The sequence below is a fragment of the Papio anubis genome, chromosome 7, assembly GCF_008728515.1.
Source record: "Papio anubis isolate 15944 chromosome 7, Panubis1.0, whole genome shotgun sequence".
In the NCBI taxonomy this organism is placed as follows: Eukaryota; Metazoa; Chordata; class Mammalia; order Primates; family Cercopithecidae; genus Papio; species Papio anubis.
The window spans coordinates 76,688,176-76,707,407 of record NC_044982.1 but is presented as its reverse complement, the minus strand read 5'-3'; the positions used below and the strand labels follow the sequence as shown (position 1 = coordinate 76,707,407).

Below are 19,232 nucleotides of genomic sequence, written 5' to 3'. Positions count from 1 at the left end.
TGCTACAGGGTACAGACTATTTGAGCTCCTGTACGGATGCTCCTTTTTATTAGGCCCCAGTCTCATTCCAGACACCAGACCAACTTGGACTGCACCCCAAAAAACTTGTCATCCCTACTATCTTCTATCTAGTCATACTCCTATTCACCGTTCTCAACTACTCATAAATGCCCTGCTCTTGTTTACACTGCCGGATTACACTGTTTTTCCAAGTCATCACAGCTGATATCTCCTGGTGCTATCCCCTTAACTCTTAAAGTAAATAAATAATCTTTGCTGGCAGGGCTATGAGGAACCTCCTAAGGCACTCTCTAATTGGATGCCCTGGGTCCTCCCAATTCTTAGTCCTTTAATACCTGTTTTTCTCCTTCTCTTATTCCGTTTAGTTTTTTGATTTACAGAAAACCATATCCATGCCATCACCAATAATTTTATACGACAAATGTTTCTTCTAACAACCCCACAATATCACCCCTTACCACAAAATCTTCCTTCAGCTTAATCTCTCCCACTGTAGGTTCCCACGCCGCCCCAATCCTGCTTGAAGCAGCCCTGAGAAACATCGCCCATTATCTCTCCATACCACCCCCAAAAATTTTCACCGCCGCAACACTTTACTACTATTTCATTTTATTTTTCTTATTAATATAAGAAGACAGGAATGTCAGGCTTCTGAGCTCAAGCTAGGCCATCATATCCCCTGTGACCTGCAGGTATACATCCAGATGGCCTGAAGCAACTGAAGATCCACAAAAGTGAAAATGGCCTGTTCCTGCCTTAACTGATGACATTACCTTGTGAAATTCCTTCTCCTGGCTCATCCTGGCTCAAAAGCTCCCCCACTGAGCACCTTGTGACACCCTACCCCTGCCTGCCAGAGAACAACCCCCTTTGACTGTAATTTCCCTTTGACTGTAATTTTCCTTTACCTACCCAAATCTTATAAAACGGCCCCACCCCTATCTCCCTTCTCTGACTCTCTTTTCGGACTCAGCCTGCCTGCACCCAGGTAATTAAAAAGCCTTATTGCTCACACAAAGCCTGTTTGGTGGTCTCTTCACAGGGACGGGGGAGAAACTGGGGAGGCTGAGGCAGCAGAATTGCTTGAACTTGGAAGGCGAAGGTTGCAGTGAGCTGAGATCATGCCATTGCACTCCAGCCTGGGCAACAAGAGCAAAACTAAAATATATATATATATATATATATATATACACACACACACATGCAAAAGGCAAGAGAACAATCTAACAACATTGCTATACAAGATTCACAAACTCTAAACTGTTCAAAAAGCAATGTTCCCCAGCTAGTAAATCTAGCACTTTTAGTCCTTTCTTGAGAGCTGACACAGATACCAAGAATCATAACAGTTGCCTGACTTTTCTTATGTCAGGTGTCTAACCCATGAACATGTCCAATGCCTCTTCTTTCCAGAACCTGGTCTCAACAAAGCAATATTTAGAAAACAACAGGAGCATTAGACTATCAAAAAGTAACTCACCAGTAGTACAAGAAGCCCAAATATGCCTCCTTGTGCTACTTTATCCATACACAATCCGGGAAAAAAAAAAAAAAAAATGCATCCTAATGTTTAAATAGAGTTACCACAGTAACAAAGTGAACAGTTAAGAAGCAATGAACTTAATCAATGCGAGTCATTGTTAGAAAGATTATCCCTTGAGATAAACCTCTCAGTGCTAAGATTATTGCTATTTATCTGAAGTATTTTCTGAAAAGCTAAGAATAACTGACTGAGGGCTTCAGATCAATGAGGTGTTTTTTGGTTTTTTTTTCTCCTTTCAGTGAGCTAAAACTCCCAGTAGACCTAAGCTGTACTTTTAATCATGACATTAATCGATAACAATTACACCCAAGAGAATGCCAACATAGGTTTCCCAGGAAATCTCATAGGGCTTAAAGTGCTAAATTGTAGAAATAGTCAATATTATGTGTTATTAAAATAGAATTCAGGTTGGTTTCTTCCTATTTCCCTACAGCAGAATTATGGTGCTCTAGACCTAGAAATGTTGGTATAGTGTTTCTCAAATTTTAATAGGCTTAAGAATAACATGGATATCTTGTTAGACTATAGATTATCATCCAGTTGGTCTGCAGTGTGGCCTCTGATCTGCATTTTTACAACCTCCTAGGTATTGACCATGCTGCTATTAATAGTAAGCAGGGAACACCTGCAGTAGCAAGATGCACACACATTGGCTGAGGGATACTAAGAGGGATTTGACCATAACAGAGAGATTTTACTTCTAGATATTTCATCCTAAGTTGTCCTCCTTGCAAAATAACAGAGAAAAATGGCAATACTTAACTTACTTCAAAGAGCAGCATTTTCTAAATGCATTACAAAAAAAAGAAAATCAATTATCTGGGATATCAATAGGTGTTGCCAAAAAAAATAGAATGCTAATAGAAAGCTGAATGAATGGTCATACAACTGAGCTAAATGAAATTAAGTCATAACAATGGCTAATAGTTGTTGAGCACTTACTATGGGCCAAGAATTGTTCTAAATCCATAATGTAGAATAACTCCTTTAATCTTCACAGCATCTCTATGAGGTGGGAACTAGAGCATTGCATTTTTCAGATGTGGAAAGGTAGGCAAGAAGAGGTTTAAAAACTTGTCCAAGTTCACAGTGCTAGTGAGCTGATGGGTGGTAGAGCCAAGAACCAGGATTCAAGCCTTGGTAGGCTGCCTCCAGAGCATGGGCTCTGCTCTCTAGAACATAAGCACTTTTCATTATTAACAGAAAGTGTGATTCACCACAAAGTGATGTAAGTACTTGTAAGTTGCCAATGAAGGGAAATATGCAATGAGGAGGAGAAAAGAAAACTTAAGTTATGGCAAGACAGAGCATGAGAACAAGCCAGAGAAGGGAAAAACAAGAAAGTGGAAGTAATTGTTAATGAAATAATAAATGTAGAAGAGTGTACTGTAGTAGCGGAGACATCACCCACCCAGACATAGATGCGCTAAACAGATCAATCTGCTTGGCAAATAAATGTCCAGGAGAGGAAAGCAAGGCAAGACCCGGATCTCATCAACCACTGGAGGACACAGTTTATTTCCACCAAATATACTGAAAAGCTCTCAATCACAAGAGCCATGATTATTCTTATGTTAAATATGCAATTTACAGATTATCTGGGCCCATTGCTGGGTCTCTTTCTTCTTCCTACAGGATGGATTGGATATTTTGCTTCTAACTAGCAACTTTGTGAAAGTGAGTAAGGACAATTCAGTTTATTTTGATCTCATTCTGAGATTGGGCAATAAGCTTGGGAGAATGAGGTTATGCTGTGAAACTGATTAAAATACAACCTTATTAATCCTAGATTTCAATGAACCCTCTGCCTGGCATTCAGGTTGCTGGAGGAAAAAAATACACCAGGTAGATCCAATCTGAAATATGTAATCTGAATCAGAAAACAGCCAGTGCATTATGCAGATTACATTACAGGTCAGGCAGAACGATAAATAAACAAAGTAGCTGTTTGGTTAGATGAGCATTGGAAAATGGTTCAGACTGTTCAAGCAAGTATTAAAACAAAAAGCTAACCTTGAAAACTCCTGAAGTATGCAGATTCCTGAAACATTCTACTGAAAACTTAAATGAAAGAAAAAGCTTAACTGGAGACAAAGCACTGCCTGTAAGCATCCTGAAGGCATCAGATTTGCAAATGTATTTACAGGCACCAAAACAGACATACTTTTGCAACTGAAACAAGAGAGGTCCTTTGGTCTCAAAGATTGAAATGTTACAAAAACGTGCCAGGAATACATTGAATATGTTACAGATTCAGTTCAGACCACAACAATAAAACCAATAAAAACAATAAAATCATATTGTCGCAATATGGCAAGTCACACAAATTTTCAGGTTTCGCAATGCATATAAAAGCTATGCTTACCCTATACTGTAGTCAATTAAGTCTGCAATAGCATTATGTCTAAAAAAAAGTCCACATGCCTTAATGAAAAAAATACTTTATTGCTAAAAAATGCTGACAATCGTCTCCAGTGATCTCTTGACAGGGCATGATTTCAGGGTGAAACTGTTCCACCTCAGATCATCAGGCTGTTATGAGAATCTAATGCCACCGATCTAACAGAAGGCCAGAAAGCAGAGCTCAGACGGTAATGCTCACTGGCCCACCACTCAACTCCTATGGTGTCTATGGTTTGAGGTTTGGGGATTCTTGATCTAAGTCTTCAGGGAGTCCTAATCTCTGTGCCAGTGGAGAATCTAGTCTCGATACTGATGGCTGCTGATTGATCAGAGTGGTGATTGCTGAAGGCTGAGGTGGCTGTGTCAATCTCCTCTTTTTTTTTTTTCAATTGAGACAGGGTTGCACTCCATGGCTCAGGCTGGAGTGCAGTGGCAATTTCTTGGCTCACTGCAACCTCTGCCTCCCAGGCTCAAGTGATCCTCCCACCTCAGCCTCCCAAGTAGCTGGGACTACCGGTGTATGCCACCATGCCTGGCTAATTTTTGTATTTTTTTGTAGAGATGGGGTTTCACCATCTCATTGTCCATGCTGGTCTCACACTTCTTGAGCTCAAGTGATCCACCCACCTCAGCCTCCCAAAGTGCTGAGATTACAGATATAAGCCACCACACCAAGCCAATTTCTTTTATTTTCTTTCTTTTTTCTTTTTATTTTTTTGAGACAGAGTCTTGCTCTATCTCCCAGGCTGGAATGCTGAGGCATGATCTCCGCTCACCGCAACCTCCAGCTCCTGGGTTCAAGCACTTCTCGTGCCTTAGCCTCCCGAGTCGCTAGGATTACAGGCGTGTGCCACCAAGACTGGCTAATTTTTGTACTTCTAGTATAGACGGGATTTCACCATGTTGGTCAGGCTGGTCTCAAACTCCTGGCTTTAAGTGATTCGCCCGCCTTGGCCTCCCAAAGTGCTAGAGTTACAGGAGTGAGCCACCGTGCCTGGCCCCAGCCAATTTCTTAATGTAAGACAACAATGATGTTTGCTGCATCAATTGACTCTTCATGAAAGATTTCTCTGTAGCATGTGATGCTGTTTGATGGCATTTTACCCACAGTAGAATGTCTTTCAAAATTGGAGTCAATCCTCTCAAATCCTGCCACTGCTTTATTAATTAAGTTTATGTAAAACCCTAAATCCTTTGTTGTCATTTAAATAACATTAACGGAATCTTCACCAGCAGTAGATTCTATCAAAAGAAATGACTCTATTTTTCATCCGTAAGAAGCTGTTAGTCATCCATTCAAGTTTAATCATTAGATTGCAGCAATTCAGTCCTACTTTCAGGCTCTACTTTTTTTTTTTTTTTTTTTTTTTTTTTTTTTTTTTTTGAGACGAGAGTTTTGCTCTTGTCGCCCATGCTGGAGTACAATAGTGTTGTCTCAGCTCACTACCACCTCTGCCTCCTGGGTTCAAGCAATTCTCCTGCCTCAGCTTCCCAAGTAGCTGGGATTACAGGCGCCTGCCACCACACTCAGCTAGTTTTTGTATTTTTTGTAGAGATGGAGTTTCACCATGTTGGCCAGGATGATCTTGAACTCCTGACCTCAGGCAATCTGCCCATCTTGGCCTCCCCAAGTGCTAGAATTACAGGCGTGAACCACCTTCAGGTTCTACTTCTAATTCTAGTTCTCTTGATAGTTTAACCACATCTGCAGTTACTTCCTCTACTGAAGTCCTGAACCCATCAAAGTCATCCATAAGTGTTGAAATCAACTTCTTCCAAACTCCTCTTAATGTTACGGTTTTAACCACCTCTGATGAATCATGAAGATTCTTAATGGCATTTAGAATGGTGATTCCTATCCAAAATGTTTTCAATTTACTTTGCCCAGATCTATCAGAGAAATCACCTTATCAATGGCAGCTGTAGCCTTATGAAATATATTTCTTAAATAATAACACTTGAAAGTGTTGAAAGTTGAAATTACTCCCTGATCCATGGGCTGCAGAATGGAGTTCTATTAGCAGCTATGAAAACATTTAACTCTGGTCCATTTCCACCAGAGTTCTTGGGTGACCAGGTGCATTGTCATTGAAAAACAACATTTTGAAAGGAATCTTTTTTTTCTGAATGGTAAGTCTTAACAGTGGCTTAAAATATTCAGAAACCACGCTGCAAACAGATGTGCTGTTACACAGGTTTTATTCCATTTATGGAGCACAGACAATAGATTTATCATAAATCTTAAAGGCCCTAGGATTTTCAGAATGGCCGATGAGCACTGGCCTCAACTTAAAGTCACCAGCTGCTTAGCCCCTAACAAGGGAGTCAGCCTCTGGTTTGAGGCTTTGAAGCCAGGCATTGATTTCTCCTCTCCAGCTGTGAAAGTCCTAGATGCTTCTTCCAATAGAAGGATGTTTTGTCTTCATTGAAAAATTGTTATTTAGTGAAGCCACCTTCATCAATGATGTTAGCTAGATCTTCTGGATAACTTGCTGCTGCTTCTACATCAGCACTTGCTGCTACAACTTGCCCTTTTATGGCTTCTTTCTATAAACCTTATGAAACAAACTCTGTTAGCTTTCAGCTTTTCTTCTGTAGGTTCCTCACCTCTCTCAGCATTCACAGAATTGAAGAACATTAAGACCTTGCTCTGGATTAGGTTTTGGCTTAAGGGAATGTTGGGGCTGCTTTGATCTTCTATCCAGACCACTAAAACTTTCTCCCTATCAGCAATAAGGCTGTTTTGTTTTCTTATCATTTGTGTGTTCACTGGAGTAGCACTTTTAATTTCCTTCAATAACTTTTCCTTGGCACTCACAGTTTGGCTAAGTGTTTGGCACAAGAGGCCACACCTTACTAAGCTTAATCATTTATAGCTTTTGATTTACAATGAAAGACATGTGATTCTTCTATTCTTTTTTTTTTTTTTTTTTTTTAGACAGAGTCTCTGAAAGTGCAGTGGTGCGATCTCGGCTCACTACAAGCTCTGCCTCCCGGGTTCATGCCATTCTCCTGCCTCAGCCTCCCGAGGAGCTGAGACTACAAGGCGTCCACCACCGCGTCTGGCTAATTTTTTGTATTTTTAGTAGAGACGGGGTTTCACCGTGTTAGCCAGGATGGTTTTGATCTCCTCACCTCGTGATCCACTCTCCTCCACCTCCCAAAAGAGCTGGGATTACAGGTGTGAGACACCACACGTTGCTGTGATTCTTCCTTTCACTTGACACTTAGAAGCCAGTGTAGAGTTATTAATTGGCTTAATTTGAATATCGTTGTTTATCAGGGAATAGAGAGGCCTAAAGTGAGGTAGTGAGATGAGGGAACGGCCAGTGGATGAACCAGTCAGAACACACACACTTAAGTTTGCTGTCTTACATGGGCACAATTTTTGGTACATCAAAACAATTACAGCAGTAATTACAAAAATCACTCATCACAGATCACTGTAAAAATATAATAAAAGTTTGAAATATTGTGATAATTACCAAAACATGACACAGAGACTTGAAGTGAACATGTGCTGTTGGAAAAATGGCACCAATAGACATGCTTGATGCAACGTTGCCACAAACCTTGAATTGAGGAAAAAAAAAAAAAAAAACCACAATCTGCAAAGGACAATCAAGTAAACAGCAATATACAGATGTGTGCCTGTATGTATTCTTCGCCGTCACCTCAGCACCTCTAATGTCAGGTTTTAAGGTAATGCAATCTAATTTTCTTATGCTAATAGTTCAATCTACATTTACAAACTTTTCAAATATTTTATCTAAATGTTTTCTATCAGCATGCTCCTTTTTATAAGAATCCTTCATTGTTCCAAGACACAAATCATATCCCTTTGAATTCCAGATGAAAACATTTTAGGCCTATTTAGGATTTATTTCAATAGATATGTATACACATGTAAAGCAGTTTCAATGTTATATAAAAATACACTTCATTGGTCTTATTGTGGTGACATTAACTTGGCACTCAAGAAAATGCTTCCAGGTGGCAGGCACCTGCTCTGGCTTTAAAATGCCAACCTCAAAACCTATAGTCAGGCACCAAAATGGGGAAGTGCAACAAACTACGTATTTCAGCACCTAGCAGTTTTGGCAGCTCATTTGGAACTGGTTATTGCCAGCTGGGCATTTTGCCATTTCCTTGAGGCAAAATTAAAGTGGAAGATGCAAGGGTTTTATTGTAATTTTCCACCACATATTTATATCATTATGGGTTTTGTGCTGCTCTAGTCCCCACACAGTCTCACTGAATATCTTCTTATTATGTCACTGAGATTTGAAGCAAATACAGGATGATGCAGTGAAAACAAGTGGGCACTGTGTATAGTAAATGATTGCTGAAGATAACACTATGCTTATCAGAATGGGCTACATCATTTGCAGGGCCCCTTGTTCACAAAGCAGAGGAAAAGTGCCATTAAAGGTACTAAAATATCAAGTGTTTTCCTTTCTTCTGCAGCTTCCCCTCAACCTGCCATGGTGTTATTTGCTACTTGATGTTGACATCCTTCAGGCACAGGGATATCTGCACAATAAATGCAGACCTTCCAGGGTTCTACCCCACACGCCCACCCACCGCTCACATAAACTGCCCACTGGCTAGCAGCTGAGTTCTCTCTCCTTCCAGCTGCCAGCGCATGGGAGAGGTGAGCTGGGCATCTCCCTTTCCACACACAACTCTACTACGCAAGCCCACAAGCAGAAGAATGACCCCCAGGAGCACTACAGTCCCTACATGAGGATGCATTAGGTATCTAGTTCAGAAGTCAGAGGTTTGCCCCACTGAGGCACCACGGTGGCACTCCTAGAAGTTATGGTCACATCAATGCTCTGTTCTAAGACCTGTGGGGCTCTTGCTTCAGACCCTGACCCTCTCTGCCAGGGGCTGAGGACAGCAGCAATTGTTGCGCAGGATCAGGGAAGGAGGCCAGATTGGGCTTGTGATCCTCAGTGGTGGGGAAGCCAGAACTGGACAACAGCACAAGTGGTCACCTGAACTAAGGCTTCAAGTTTTGGGCATGCTCCATTATCCCACCAGACTTCACTTATAAAACATAAATACAAATATAAAATCAAGGATTTCAAGACAGGAAATTCAGAGCATTACACCCCAAACAATTGTTCTCATCACTGAGTAATGAAGCCAGTCCTGATGCCTAAGAACCCAAGGCCTGTGCCCACTTCTTTAGCACATGTACTAAAATTGGACAATAGAGAGATTAGCATAGTACCTACACAAGGATGGCATACAAATTTGTTATGTGTTTCATATTTTTATTTTATATAACTAAATACACACACACACACACACACACACACACACACACCCCCAAAACAGAACACATAAAACTTGGGAAATCTGGATTGAGTGCCCATATCAATATCTTAGCTATGAATCTAAACTAGAGTTTTGCAAAATGTCATTGAGAAAAACATGCAGAGTTACAAAGGATATCTTTGTATTATGTCTTACAACTCCATATTTTAATTACCACTGCTAAAAAAAAGACCCAAGGCCTATTAAAACGACACATACAACATACAGGAAATCAATAGCAAAACTACCTATACCTAGATATAACCAGAACACTAAATTGAATATAATTTGACTTTAATATGTAAAAGAGCAATCCTTAAAATAACTTGCTTGAATACAAAATCTGCAAACACTATGTTCACCATGTTATTCCTCCTGTCAGAAGGAAAGTGTTCAGTTATTGTAGTTCATTTTCACACTGCTATAAAGAAATACCCAGACTTGGGTAATTTACAAAGGAAAGAGCTTCTGCATGTCTAGGGAGGCCTCAGGAAACTTACAATCAGGGCGGAAGGCGAAGGGGAAGCAGGCACCTTCTTCACAAGGAGGCAGGAGGAGAAGTGAGAGTGCAGGAAAAAGTTCTATGTACAAAACCATCAGGTCTTGTGAGAATTCACTCACTATCAGGAGAACAGCATGGGGGAAACTGGCCCCATGATCCAATCACTTCCCTCCCTCCATGCATGGGAATTACAATTCGAGATGAGATTTGGGTGGGGACACAGAGCCAAACCATATCAGTTATATTTTTTGTTAAAACTTACCTCATCTAGCCAGGCATGGTGGTTCACACCTGTAATCCCAGCACTTTGGGAGGCCGAGGCGGGTGGATCACCTGAGGTCAGGAGTTCTTGACTAGCCTGGCCTACATGGTGAAATCCTAATCTCCACTAAAAATACAAAAAATTAGCCAGGCATGATGCCACATGCCTGTAATCCCAGCTACTCAGGAGGCTGAGGTAGGAGAATTGCTTGAACCCTGGAGGCGGAGGTTGCAGTGAGCTGAGATCATGCCATTGCACCCCATCCTGGGCAACAGGAGCGAAACTCTGTCTCAAACAAACAAACGAAAAAAACTTCTCTCATCTATTTAAGATAAAATGAAAATATGCATTCTAGAAACCACAAAAATACTCTGGAAACTTAAGTGTCTATGCGAAAGCATATCTTTATTTATAAAAAGAGGAGACAATTGTATGTGGAAAAGCCCAAAATCAACTTTAAAATGTTAAATTCTTGAATATAGAAAACTGATCTACATACATTTTCAACTGGAAGTACATATTTGATGCTGGTACAGTTGCTTAAATTTTATATACAAAAGACAAAACATCTTGCCCATCAGATGGTGAAACATCACAAATATAATAGGGAAAATCTGGATTCTTCAGGCTGACTTCCCAGAGAACCTGAGCCAGACAAGAATTCTATGCTGCTCTTTAGGATTGTGTATTGCAAGTAGATGACCAAATGAGATTATTCTCACTACAGTTCTAGGGAGAGGGAGAGGGTGAGGCCAAATCTGTAGGGCTGCAGAGACAGACACTACCCAAAGAGCACCTATTTCTACTTAAACTGTTAGATGAGGTAATGGAAAAAACTTGCTTAACACCACAGGGCCTAGCACATTTGAAACACTCAACAGGTATTAGCAATTAATATCAATAATGTCAGCATGCTTGCACTCTGACCTGTTAAGGGAACACTGACTCTCAATGTAAATTACACATCCAATTACGATAGCTACCATTTCTTGCTCTGTCAGATGATGTTCATAGCCAAGATCAACCCACCTTTTGGTTCCAGCCAGGACTTTGCAGAGACCTGAACTGTATAAACAAAAAAAAAAGTTAGGGATCAAATTAGTTTTGCCAGGGCTAACTCTGTACCTCTGGGTAAACACTGAGCTGTTCATTAGCAAAATGGAATTTGAATTTCAAAGATGAATGAATATTCATTTACTTTGGGTAATTACATACTAAGGTATTCAAAATATATTTGTTGAATGAAAGACTGAATTAATGAATGGATATGTGCAGACTTCTCTCCAACCCAACTTTTAATTTTCTCTTTACCAGCTAAACTCCCTTGCAGCTTCATTTTAAAGTTAAAATATCAAAGTAGTAGAGAAGGAACCACAAATAAAACAGGTATTTTGCTCAGGACCACACTTGACTATATTGTCTGTCCCACTACATAATTAATCATTGCCAACCCCAGTCAAATGTGGGTATGGCAACAACACTGTGTCAGGGTTTGCCAGGTGTGGCAAATTACTGCATCTTCCTCTTTCCAAGTTTCAGCCTGGAGTCTAACAAAAAGCACTTAAGAACCTCCCAAGGCAGGGATCCTGACTACACCAGTGTACTAAGGAACTGGGCTTTTTCCCTGCCCGGTCGGGGGAACTCAAAGTTCTGAATAGCTAACCTCTTATGCCTGCATGTGCTCCAACTGCAGTCTGCATACCTGACTTTGATGCACTTTTTCAAAGGTATATGCAAAACCCTCTCCACTCAGCTTAGGCTCAGATCCCAGGCTGGCTGCTTGCCCTGTCTCGATGATTCCCTGCTGCCTCCATTGCTGGCACCGACACAAATGCAGCTTTGTATCTACTCACTACAAAAACCTTGAATCTGTTCTCTTCTCTCATTGATTCCTTAGCACTCGAAGCTAAGCTAATTATATTTTATGCAATTTAATTAACTATATGCAAAAATTTTAATGACTAAGCAAAATATAGGAAAGAGCCAACTTGAACTATATCACCACATAAACAGTGTAAAGGATGGTTTAATATTTAAATAAGTGCCAGTCTAAAGGAAGATGACAGAATGCACGTATTAACATAGATGAACAAACCCAAAGTGTTTTGTGTTTATTCTCATTTTCTAAATTGTGTCATTAAAATCAACTGTGGTTAATTCAGATGTATTTGAGAGGTTTCTCACTGACTTTAAAATGAAAAGCCTTCTTTAAAAAGTGCACCAAATGACCTTTTAATCATCAAGGAAAAAAAAAATTCCACAGTTGACTGCACACTACAACAGTAAAGAATTAATCTTGTTATGGCAAGACTACCATTAGAAACATCTAAATTATTTAAGATAAATTAAACATAAGATAATTCGTTATTTCTTTCTATTCCTCTAGTAAATCATAGTTAACACGAATCCTGTAGAGAGTCTCATGATTTATATCCTTCCAGCATATTCTCACCTTTCCATTCCAGACGATCAAAATGTCCCTAGAGGGAAATTGTTGAGAGCAACATGGAAAACATGACAGTGAGGCGGAAAATCCAAGTTTAAAATACATGCCTTTGGCACAAACTCATGAAAAAACAAAATGAAACGTGGGAGAAACTTATTGATAGTAGTCTAACCATTATGAGATCCTGGAACAATTTACAGAACTATGCAATGGAACATTCACTGAGGATTCAGCTTAACACATCTTGTAACATCCACCCTTTCCGGATAGTGGAACATGTCTCCTTGTCTCAAGGTTCTTCCTAAGTGACTATTAAGAATGTATACACTTTAAAAGTCTAAGTAGATGCATAGTCCACGAAACACTTCCAGCTGTGCTTCTCAAATAGCACAATTCCAGCCCCATGTTTATTTTCCAGTAAACTACAGAAATCATAATGGCATTTATGTCTACCAGTTTAAATGTAGTATCTCTTCTTTACATATTAATAATACTCATTTCTTCATTAGCTTAAGACATTCTTGCTACCTTCAATATAGGTATAAGCAAAGGGAGCATTTTGATAAACAGCTTAGTCATGTCAGGCCGGGCGCGGTGGTTCACGCCTGTAATCCCAACACTTCAGGAGACCGAGGCAGGCGGATCACGAAGTCAGGAGATGGAGACCATCCTGGCCAACATGGTGAAACCCTGACTCTACTAAAAATACAAAAATTAGCTGGGCATGGTGGCACGTGCCTGTAATCCCAGCTACTCGGGAGGCTGAGGCAGGAGAATCACATGAACCAGGGAGTCGGAGATTGCAGTGAGCCGAGATCTCGCCACTGCAATCCAGTCTGGACAACAGAGCGAGACAGGGAGACTCCGTCTCAAAAAAAAAATAAATAAATAAACAACAGCTTAGTCATGTCAATAGCTCATTAAAACTCTTCTTAGAAGCCTTTTATCAGCAGTTCTGGGAAATCAGTCCAGAAAGAAAACCAGGCTTCCTGAGCTACCAACAATGAACAATAAAGCAAATAACTATGTGCCACACATTCAGGAATGACAACAGACACATGGTGGTAGTGTGATGATTTCACTGTTTTTAAAAATGTTTTATTGTTATTTAAATCTATTGTTATTATAGTTAAGAGAAAAATTGTTACCATAAATGCAACATTTAAATAAACTGGAGAGTTATTTGCTTTTTAAGTTCTCATGATATGAAGTCCAATATGTGAACTTCGTTTAATTTTCTATTATCCTTAAGTGCTAGGTGACCTTTTTCTCTTAAAATATAGCCTCAGCCATATCATGACGAATCACCAGAAGTTTACATTTACTCTGACTTTGTACCTCTTTGGTTTTAGGGTGTCTTTAGCTTCACTGACAGTTTTATATTTCAATGGATCGTAAAAGCTGTCATCCAGGATATTGTGTCCTCGATGTTGTAAATAATCTATTTTATGTGACCCTATGATTACTAAAAAATGGTTCCCACATATTGAAATGCCCTCAAATTCCTGGAATTCTAAGAGACCATATTTTCTCTGTTGCTTCCTTCAGCAGAAAATAAATGTAAACTACATATATTTGTAGTATTTGGGGACCTACTAGGCCCCCAAAATGATTCATTTTATTTTTATTTTTTTTTTATTTATTTATTTTATTTTTTTTTTTGAGACGGAGTCTCGCTCTGCCGCCCAGGCTGGAGTACAGTGGCCGGATCTCAGCTCACTGCAAGCTCCGCCTCCCGGGTTCACGCCATTCTCCTGCCTCAGCCTCCCGAGTAGCTGGGACTACAGGCGCCCGCCTCCGCGCCCGGCTAGTTTTTTGTATTTTTTTAGTAGAGACGGGGTTTCACCATGTTAGCCAGGATGGTCTCGATCTCCTGACCTCGTGATCCGCCCGTCTCGGCCTCCCAAAGTGCTGGGATTACAGGCTTGAGCCACCGCGCCCGGCCCAAATGATTCATTTTAAATACATTTAGATAAAGATGACATATTAAGGCCTGAAGGATTACAACTAATTTTTTCAAATATATATTTATATACTTTACTTTTTATGTTGGCTTGAGCATTTTTGGAAGGTTGAGGACATGCTTCCTTGGGTCATCTTTGAAAGTATGTTTCTTTCAAGTTTACATACCTGGTATCTGTGAAATTTTGAACGAACATAAATGTTCTTCACAAGAACTACAGTGGGCTTCTGCCAAATCAAAATGAGGGCGGGCTGTGAGTGATCAGAGGCCCACTGGCACATAAACATATGTAACCTTTTAATAATGCCTTCTCCCAACTAAGCCAAGCACAAGGATGTGTGGCAAACTGACACATTTTGACTTTTGCAAAGATTTCAAAAAACATCCAGATTTCTTCACTGAAAGGTCCCCTATCACTCTGAAGACGACCCTCTGAAAAGCTGTGAACATTGGCTTTCACTAACTCACACCACAAGGGAAAAAGGAACAGTATAATAAGATTAAGAGGAAGGAGACTTATTTTTATTTAACAAATACATATCATTTGCTATATTATAGACACTGTTTTAAGTATCTGTAAGTATTGGTTCAATAATCCTCGTGACCTCTAACTTTATGGTGACCTCTAACTTTATGGTTAGGTATCATTATGTAACCTCTGTTTTACAAATGACAATACAGAGGACAGGGAGATGAGGTAACCTGCCGGAGATCACTGGGCTTGTTAACCTCTAGGCCAGGATTTGAACCCAAGCAGCGAGACTCCAGAGTCATGCTCACAAGTGACTTATCCTGCCTCTGCCAGCCACTGCTTCCCTAATTTTTCTTATAAATTCCACCCAAAAATCCAATAAAGAAAGAAAAGAAAACATTGTGATTACAAAGGAAAATAAAATTGTATAGCTTTGCCATTTTTTCTTCTCAGTTAAAGGCAACTATTTTTTCATTGAAAAAAGATTTGTCTTCTAAACACAAATGACAAAAACAGCAGGGAAGGAAATGCTATTTTCAAGTTTGTAGGAGGTTATCATAAACAATGAAGACAGAAAAACAAATTAAAGTTGTAAAAAAAATGGCATTTGACAGTATTTCTTCTACCTTGCTGCCTATGACAATTTGACTGCACTGTGTTCAGTGGCTGTACAGAGCACCCTAGGGTGTGAAAATGAAAGATGACCACGCTTGGAAAGAAAAGAGAAGCATATTGTAAGCAAGTGTAAATGCACAGTAAGGTCTGAATGTTGTGGAAATAAGCCCAGGCTGCTTCTCAATTCATGAGTTTAGCTGAGATGGCAGAACAGATGACAAACAACAACAAACAGAAACACCATACCACACAATTCTCTCCAATATTGGGGATAAATATCCACAGCAGTTTATTTAATTTGATGCTAATTTTCTTTCTTGTTTAACCAGTCTAAATATTTGCTATCTATTAAATATTCATGTATTGTGTTTTAATACCTTCAGGTTTTCATTCTGTAAGGAATTAATTTTTAAGTACCTGTAGTCAAAATAGTGCACTTTCCTCAAAATAACAACAAAAGCCTTTATTCAAAGACTTAATATCAATTAATTGATCAAAATAAGGGTCTGAAAGAGAATTCGATCTTCTTAACATTTAACATTTCAAAACTGAAAAGAATACTTCATTTGAAAAAAAAAAAAAAAAGAAAGAAAAGTTAACCTATGCTCCAGTACAACTATTTCGTTTGGTTTTAATATCAATGGAAACTCAGTAATAATTATTTTATTTCTCCTTGCAGTATCAGAAAGAGCCTAGTTATTTACAAAATATTGGCATATTCAATCTGTTCCTCTTAAAATGTAAACTTTTTAAAAAATGATGTTTTATTTCTAGGTGAAGTTTCATAATTAGTATCAATTTACTCTAAGAAAATTAAGCAATAACTTTAATGTACTACTTATTCATATTAGATATACTAATAACCCATTAGTACTTCAAATCTAGCTACCAGTTAGTTTAAGAAAAATTAGCAAAATCTACTGACCTATTAAATCCCAAAATAAGAAATTTCCTATTAAAAAGGGGGTGGGGGTACACTGTATTCTTCAAAAAGTCAATGTCAGAAAATACAAAGAAAGGCTATGTAAATGTCTGCATTAAAGGAAAGTAAGGAGACAACAACAAAATGCACTGCCTGACCCAAGGCTGTATCCTGTACTGGAAGGAAAAATATACTCTAAAGGAAGTTATTGGCTCAATTGATAAAACTGAAATATAAATGGTAGGTTAAAGTATTTTATTAATGACAAATTTATTGATATTGATCATTGCACTGTAGTTTTATAAAACAATACCTGATCCTTAGGAAACACATATTGATGTGGATAGGTACAAAGGGCCATGGTGTATAATATCCTCAGACAGTTCAGGAATAAAAAAAAGTCTGAGACAGAAAGAGAGAGAGCACACAAATAATAAAGCAAATAGGGGCCAGGCGCGGTAGCTCACGCCTGTAATCCCAGCACTTTGGGAGGCCGAGGTAGGTGGATCACGAGGTCAGGAGCTCAAGACCATCCTGGCTAACACGGTGAAACCTGTCTCTACTAAAAATACAAAAAATTAGCCAGACGTGGTGGCAGGCACCTGTAGTCCCAGCTACTTAGAAGGCTGAGGCAGGAGAATGGGGTGAACCCAGGAGGCGGAGCTTGCAGTGAGCTGAGATCGCACCACTGCAGTCCAGTCTGGGTGACAGAGCAAGACTCCGTCTCAAAAAATAAAATAAAATAAAATAAAGCAAATGGGGTAAAATGTTTAGCTGAATCTAGGTAAAAGCTAGAGGAATATTCTTTGTGTTATTTTTACTGTTGGCAAATTTTCTGTAAATTTGAAATTATTTCCAGATTAGAAGTAAAAACAACAACAATGAAACACTATCGACCTGAACCAACAGTATGAATTCAACTCCACGAAGAACACAAAAGCAGAGTCCCTGATGTTTGCCCTCAAGGTATTGATATTACTTTGTAGATGGTCGCAGACATTCAAGTCGGAAGAGATGTTGGTCCACAGAGAGTGCCAGTTATTTCTAATATGAAGATCTCTCCAGAAAGATTCATCCACTATAAACTCAGCCTCCACAATGAGAAGGTGAGGCATATCCACCCTAAACACAATGGTTACGGAATCATAAGGACACTCCACATTACCCCTGGAAATAAGGTTCATTCATACCACCAATATAGAGGCAATACTTTCTGGCTACTACCTGAGTGGTCTGACTCAGCGAATATTTATTTAATGCCTACTACGTGCAGGCACCAGGCTATGTGCTAGGAAAAGATTAATAAACTTTGGCACTAGCTTTAAAGGAACTCACAGGCTAAGCAGAAAAAAGCACATATATTCTGTAATTAAAATAGAAGCTATGAAATGCCGTTGTAACAAAGGTGTGTGCCAAGTGTTCTGAGAAGGCTTCAGTGAATAGATGAGACCAAACTTTTTTAGTTATTTAATAAATATTTACTCCGCGTCAGAGAAAGGAACCTTAAGGAGGAGTACGTGTTCCCCTAGTTGACAGGAAAAGAAGTGAGAAGGGAATTCCAGGGAAAATCAACTAATAACACAAGAGAATGGCAGGAAGTCAACCAAGTAAAGGTGTTTTCATTGAATAATAAGCAGATCAGTATGGCTGGGAACACAGCATCTCCAGGGAATATGGATAATGGGGAAGATAAACCAATTAGGGCCAGATGCTGAATGGCCTTGTATAACACGCTAAGGAGCCACAAGATCATCCTGTGGAGAGAATGGTAGAATATTTTCAACATTAAAAAGGTAAAGAAAGGGGAGGGAGAAAAGGAACAGCAGCTCACATAGTCTTCAAATGTGATCAGAGCTTGAATTGAGACAACATCGACAAGGAAAGAGGCACATATGAAGTGGAATGAGTTGTGCTCAGCAACCCACTGATTGTGTAGGATGAGATGTAATGGGGGAAGGGAGTTAAGATGATGCAGCTTTCTAGCTTAAACTCTGGGAGTCATTAACAGTGATGGAGGGAAATGGGAAAAGATGAAGTCAGTTTTGAACATGTTGAGTTTGAAATTCAAGTGTACTATGCTTAGAGATGTTCAATAGAGACTTTATAATTACAGGAGATACACTGAACTTCAGAATAGAAGTTAGGGTAAATATAATGAATTTTTACATATTCAGAATAGATTTTAGGGTAACACTGAGGATGATTAAATACACGACTGTGTTCTTGTATTATCTCAGGTTGATTGCATAGATTGAGGAGACAGTTGAGATAGACATCTTATGATTGTCAGAAAGATATCAATCCAAAGGAAGGAAGGAGAATGAGCAGCAGCCAGAATTCTGTGGTAACTCAGAGTACACAACTCTTGGTTTGTGGGTTAGGTACTCAGTGACCACGGTTCCACTAACACTCAATTCACTAAGGTCTATTAGTGAAGTGCCGGATGCTTTGCTAGATCCTGGCTGCTATCATATTAGCCTGTTTTCTGTTCTATCTGAATGACATACTGACTTTTAAGTTTGAATAGAGACAGAGTTCAAGTTAAGTTCTCATTCTATTCACTCTCTCCTTACACACTGAATTGCAAAATTAAACAAAGGACTTTATTTTAAAAGGAAGCAAAATCAGGGACACACTGGAACTTTTATAGACATTCAGGGCTTATAAAGCAACACAAAGGAAAAAAGGTTCACAAACTAATTCTTGAACACATTCACCCCTCTTTTAAAAATTACTGATGGGCAAAATATCATAATAA

General features: G+C 39.3%; 1 protein-coding gene and 1 non-coding gene across 3 annotated transcripts in view; one reads left to right on the top strand and one right to left on the bottom strand.

Annotated features, from left to right (window-relative positions):
- PRKD1 (protein kinase D1) overlaps nucleotides 1-19,232 on the bottom strand; it is a 359,062-nt gene that overhangs the window by 229,564 nt on the left and 110,266 nt on the right. The window lies entirely within an intron of this gene.
- Nucleotides 9,149-9,251, top strand: LOC116276036. The gene has a single exon (XR_004185491.1). It is a non-coding gene; the product is annotated as a U6 spliceosomal RNA (small nuclear RNA).